Source organism: Lycium barbarum, chromosome 3, assembly GCF_019175385.1.
Source record: "Lycium barbarum isolate Lr01 chromosome 3, ASM1917538v2, whole genome shotgun sequence".
In the NCBI taxonomy this organism is placed as follows: domain Eukaryota; kingdom Viridiplantae; phylum Streptophyta; class Magnoliopsida; order Solanales; family Solanaceae; genus Lycium; species Lycium barbarum.
In genome coordinates this window covers 8805423-8811620 of record NC_083339.1, presented here as the reverse complement: position 1 = coordinate 8811620, position 6198 = coordinate 8805423, and the positions used below count along the sequence as shown (strand labels likewise).

Genomic DNA, 6198 nt, shown 5'->3' with positions numbered 1-6198 from the left:
CCCTCATTCCATTTTTCATTTTCACACAAATGCAACCTTACACCCTTCTCTCTCCTCTCATTCCCCTTTTCCCCAAATCCTAAGGCGCTGCCTCAGTGTTCTCTCTCTCTCCTTATACAAGCCTGGTATGGCTATTCGCGTGAAACAATCAATGTTTCAAACCCAAATTTACGTTTGTCACCCCAAACACGGTATTGATCTCTTCCTATTACTTTTTTCTTTCATTTTTTTTAAAATTAAAGCACATATTTTGCATTTTTTCTGTTGTACGAACTTTATTGTCATTAGTCCTTAAGAGTTTGGGGCGGATCGACCTAGGAGAGGTTAGCTCTAACCGTATGTGCTTGTATTCTGTAGATCTTAGCCATTAATTTCATGATATTGAATGTTGCATCTGAAAACCACTTGTTACCACATCGTTTATTTAGGTCTTTGGATGAACTTTGGGGTTCTACCTCTCACAAAAAATAAGTTGGGACAACCTCAAGAGGCTAGAAATTTCGATTTTAAGTTCTCAGTAAAAAAAATTTGAACTTTGACCTTAAAAAGTTAGAGTTTTTCCTAAGTTCTAAAATTATTTTCTTTTGTTGTTCTATATTTTGTGTGGCCGAGTCTCGAAATGGGAAGCACAAGGCTCCAAGGTCCATTCTTTTCTTGGCTGCGCATCCCTTATTTAGATTTTGCTTAGTCTAAGGATGTTGCACTAGCTAATTTGTTTGGGTCTTGCTTAATCTAAGTGCTTGTTAATGCTGGTTCATATTATTAAGTGCTGTCCTATCTAGTTATGTGCTTAATTTATGATTCACTTAAGTAATGGTGGAACCAGCTTGAATGTCATGTTGAAACCTGCCTAACATGGGATCGATTAGTCTTCATAGTGGGTTGTTTTGCTTATGTGATCTCCATGCTTCTACTTAAGCTATGAAACAATGTGGTTAACGTACCTTGAACATGTTTTTCATCCTAAATGATCTCACCCACACAGAATAAGATAAAACCAGGACTAGTTGATAGCTTTTTCTCAACTAATCTGCAATTTGAAATGGAGTTTGGTTTAGTTTGGCTTTTGGGTGGTTAAGTAATAGTTGGAGCTTCTGTGATCACGACTCCACCGGATTTAAACTAGAACATATTTTAAACTACCTAGATCTTTTTAGTAGTCTTAAAAACTAATGTGATTAGAGACTGGAGTATGGACCTGGTTTGGTTTGTTTGAGTGTTTCAATCTCTTGTCTGAATTTGTTTGGCTTAAACATAGGGTGTTTACAAACCTATCTTGGTGTGACTCACATTACAAGTCTTATATCTTGAAACTAGTCCATATCTCTAAGCTCTAAAGGGTTTGATAGAATTGGAAAGAAAGGGGTAAACCTTTAGGATCAGGTCTAACTTGAAATTGATTGAAATTAATCTGATTGGTTTTGCCAACTAGCAAGCTGGTTCTTAACCTGATTAGTGGCTGCTTTAAGGATTGAAAGGATGTAAAATGGGAGAGAAATAGTCGTCAAGAATCCGAAAATTTGTTTCTGTTGCCTTTAATCTCTTTGGTTTTTTTTCCTCAGCCCTATTATGTGTCCTGTCTAATTGTTGAAGCAACTTGTGTTATAAAAATAAGCTGGTGTTCTATAAGTTCTTGCATCAGCATTAATGTTTTTTCATGGACTTACCCTGGTTTAATAGGTGACCTTAAGTATCTAATTGGATAATTTAAAGTAGTATGAAGATGGTGAAGTAAAACAGGTCTGGTTATGCTTTGCTATGTCTTGAATAAGTTAGGAGATTGAGGTTTGTCTTTAAAAAAATATGAAAACCTGGTTTTCGTACAATGATAAGGAACATGGTCTGGAAATGACAGTTGACAACTGTTTGCTTAGGCCTAAGACGAGATTAAAAAATATAGGATCCTGTAAGTCCTATTTGGATAAAGAGGGTTTAAAACAGGTTTGTAGGTAAAATTTTAAGATAACTTGGCCTTACAATCTGAGTTGTTCAACCCCCTTTAGCATGTTTAAGGAGGAGAGGGGAGGATCAAGTATAAACCACTTGGCAAATGGGAAGTCTTTTTAAAGACATCTTAGGAGAAGACTGAGAAAGGACCAAGCCTCACTTGGTCCATAGTATCTTTCTTCCCAAATAAAAGATTGTCATGGCATATCCCACAAGCCTATGGGTGCAACTTACTATGTTTACAAACTTGGTTGCCTTTCCCCATTATTGAGTTAAATGGGTCTTAAAAAAATGAACTTCTCCTTGCATTAATAGCTGTTCACTTAGATCACTAAACTTGTTCATAATGTTTGATGTTTGGATTCAACTGAACCTACTTACTTATTCAGGTATGCCTTAGGGATTAGTTGACAGGACTAGGTGATACACATAAGTTTGACGATTGTAGGTATTGATTAAAACTGGAAAGAGAGAAAGACTTCAAGTAAGTATACTGAAAATGAGTCAAAATGTCTTGTTTGGATAGTATAATAAGTTGTGAGGACCCTCTAATATCTGTTTAGGCTTGGTTCATGACTAAGACTCACATAGGGTTTTGTATGCATTAGCTTAGTCTTATCTGTGCTTGAATTGGTTTTCTTAAAACACTAGAATGCTAAAGAAAGGAAAAGAGGAGTACCTTAATATTAATTTAAATTAGCAGTATGATGACATGGGAATACACTTAGCTTTTTTTTCTTTATTATACACTAGATAATGTACCATATTTTTAACCTTTGAGATGTGTCCTTAATCTTGCTAATCTAAACCTGGTTAAAGGGTAATAAATGAGTCTGGCCTTATTTGAATAGTGCACTGCTCCTTAGCACGACATTAAGTACCAGCAGAGGCATAATAGCAACAGAAGTGAGCTTTGAAATGATCCCAGGTGAATTGTGAATACTGTTTAGTTACAAAGTGGCAGAGTTAAGAGCAGGCCACTAATTGTGAATGGTGAGTTAAATCATGCACATTTTCTTATAGGATTAATCTGTTTTTTTTTTCTTTTCTATAATGGAATAGGATTAGAGGAGAAAGTCTAAAAGGGATTCAAGACTCTGAACCTTAAAATATTAAATCTTCTGTGTACCTTTGGGACTGCTTGCCTTTCTGCTTGCTTAAAGTATGTCTGAAAATACAGTTGCCATACTTAAAAGACTGCATATCTTGCATAGAATCACTTGGACATAAAATCTCTTAGAATTGCTTATACTTGTACTTGACCTTGCCTGTGTTCTAGTTGTTTGTCTTGACCTTTAACTAAATGATCTTGAGGGTAATGCAGCATCCCACTTGTGCTCATTAAGCTAGAAAAGCCATGCCTCTTCCTATATTTTCCTGGCATAGATTATGCCTGTGCCCTCTTTCTGTTGATATCATAATGATTAAAGATCAGTTAGTTACCTTGTGTGTTGCTTTATAGGCAAATTATTGCTTCAATTAGAGAACTCTGATCCATCTGCTTAAGTTTATCCATACCATGTTCACTAGAGTTACAAACCCTGTCTTCCTGCGCATCTTCTGCATTATGTGTAAAGAATTACCCAGGCTTGAAATATTGCATATAAAGGTTACGTGAATACCTACTTTGGCTGTGCATAAGTCATCTACACTTGTTGTGGGCATTGTATGAGTAACTTTGTATGGTCTCTGTAAGTTTTAAATCTGCTGCTTACCTCTGTTTACATTATATCAGTACTGAGGTTTGCTTACCCCATGTCTATGTGCCTAATTTGTGTCTTGGTTATCCCTTACTATTCTTGCAGCTTACTCTTGATCCCTCTATGTCTATGTGTCTTTACTTATTTTGTTTGCACCATGTCTACTTGATTCAAGACTGCTTTGAACTATGCCACCTCTATGTACTTGCTTCTGTTATGATTGTTTGGTTCAGTCTAACTTTGATCACATTGTGTCCATGTATGCTATTTCATCCTTGTCTAAGTTATATTCAGTTGTCTTGGTCTTGGTTTACTAGAATATTACATCTGCTTGGACCATTCATATCTTCTCTTCATACTCTTTACCTGTTCCTATTAATTTATGGCTACCCTATAACTATGTGCATTAGACTTGTTCTATCTGTTCCAAGCCTGTATATGGATTTGTAAGTTTGTGTCCTCTATGGCTGTATTGGTTGGGAGAATAAAGCAGTTTAGGAGGGGCCTGGTCTGAACCTTCCCCGGTGACCAGCCATGCCGGAGGTTCATGAAACCTCTTGAAACTTGTGCGACATCAGGAATGCGGATGGCGATGACTTTTCCTGCCCACCACCCAAGTCTTCTCCAATAAAGTCTAAGGGTATGTACAGCTATGTATGTGATAAAATCAGTAAAATATAAACTAGCCGGGTCTTTGTTTCTTTCCTTCTTCATTGCATGGCTATTTGGGCTTGTTTATATAACCAATCTGTTGGGCTGAGGCCCAATAGGCATTTCTTCACATTTGGGGCGAGTCCGAGTAAAGAAAGGGAAACTAATATTAGAAGAAACGCATGGAAGGCCCAACCATGGGTGAAAATGGCCAACTAGAGGCTTGGTACGCCCTTAACCCGCCCCATCTCTTTATTATGATGGTTATATTTTGAATTCCAAGTTTGTTGTATTCGGATTTTCAATACTTGTAAAGAATTCATATTATTGTTGGAATCTTTTGGTTTGAACTAGTCGTCTTAGGACAATGGTACTTATGCCGTTTAGTAGACTTTTAGGTCCCCGAACGATTTTCAAAAAAATAAGATTTAGTATAACCGTTTTCAGAAAATAAAAGGATAACAAGAAAAAATGGCTTTTTGGTGCAAGTTCAAAACGGATAATAAAGGGTTTTAAACACTATAAGTATTATGTCATTTCTCTGAAACAACCCAACTCAGTTTTTTGCAATAGAGCAATGTATTTTCAAAAGTTAAACCCAGCTTTGGACAGAGTTGGAACTGGAATAAGTTGATCTTTGGGCCAAGCCCCATAGCGAAACCAAAGACTTTAGGAGGCAAAGACACACTTAAAATTTTGCACTACTTTGGGCCAAGACTCTATTTGATCTTGAAAAAAAGGGAAGAAAAAGGGCATTTTCATAAAATAAACGGTCATGTTCACGAATATACGCGAACTTATATGAGTGAAACTAAACCATTCTTTTATCAACTCGGATATATTCAAAACAAGTGAAACGTGTTCGTAAAATATGATGTTTTAACATCAGACGTTCTAGCGTATCATACGGATTGATCCGAAATGAAGTGTGTGATTAAAACATGGATATATATATATATATATATATATATATACATACATACATACATACATATACACTGTCAAGAGCCAAAACATTTTTTACAAAGATAAAATACACTATCCTTATATAAAGGAGCTTATTCTTACCGGGATATTAGAAATCCGAACCTAAATTACCCTATATATATATATATATATATATATATATATATATATATATATATATATATAAAGGGAATCTATTCAAATCTTTTGATATGTAAACAATGATAACCTTTTTATAATTGCGGAAAATAAATATTAAATAAGCAGTTTAAGCAAATAATCACACACTGGAATTCGAAGGTCAACCATTTAGTACGAATCCTTAATACTGGGGTGCCTAACACCTTCCCCAGGGATCACCAGAACCCTTACCTGAAACTTTGGATTACGAGGATTTTTCACGGTGTTTGAATAAACCCTTCCAAACTGGTTTTCCTAATTTCCTAAAAATTAGGTAGCTACTCTTTTTCAACAAGTCCGAAAAAGCACCAACAAGTTCGAAGTAGCTTTCCGAACGCTAACCTCGCCCGCGAAATGCGAACCGTAACAAGGCTATGTTTGAAATTATTAGCCTTTTTATGCATGTGGCCATATTTTGAAGGAGGTTAATTAGTTGCAATTTGGCCATAAGTTAAATGTTATTTATTTGTCATGCTTCCAATTTTTGGCCATCTGATAAATTGCAAATTTTGTCCCTTCAGATATATAGGGAGGTATATGGTATATACACATATATACGTGTATACCATGCATATATGTGTATATTAGGCCACCCTCACCATGTTCCTTTTTTTTTAGGACCAGGCCCAGTCCAACTGGGACCATACCCTACGCATTTTCCTTATTTCAGCATAAGCCAAATGACCCCTCACACGATATACATTTGTATCGATAGAACCCCAACTTCTACCATTACACACACAGAGATCAACAT

The 6198-nt window shown here is 36.0% G+C and overlaps 1 long non-coding RNA gene across 1 annotated transcript; it reads left to right on the top strand.

Annotated features, from left to right (window-relative positions):
• LOC132630170 (uncharacterized) lies at nt 1-4648 on the top strand. Its single transcript, XR_009578515.1, has 2 exons — nt 1-191; nt 4058-4648. It is a non-coding gene; the product is annotated as an uncharacterized LOC132630170 (long non-coding RNA).
• Nucleotides 4649-6198: the final 1550 nt, after the last annotated feature.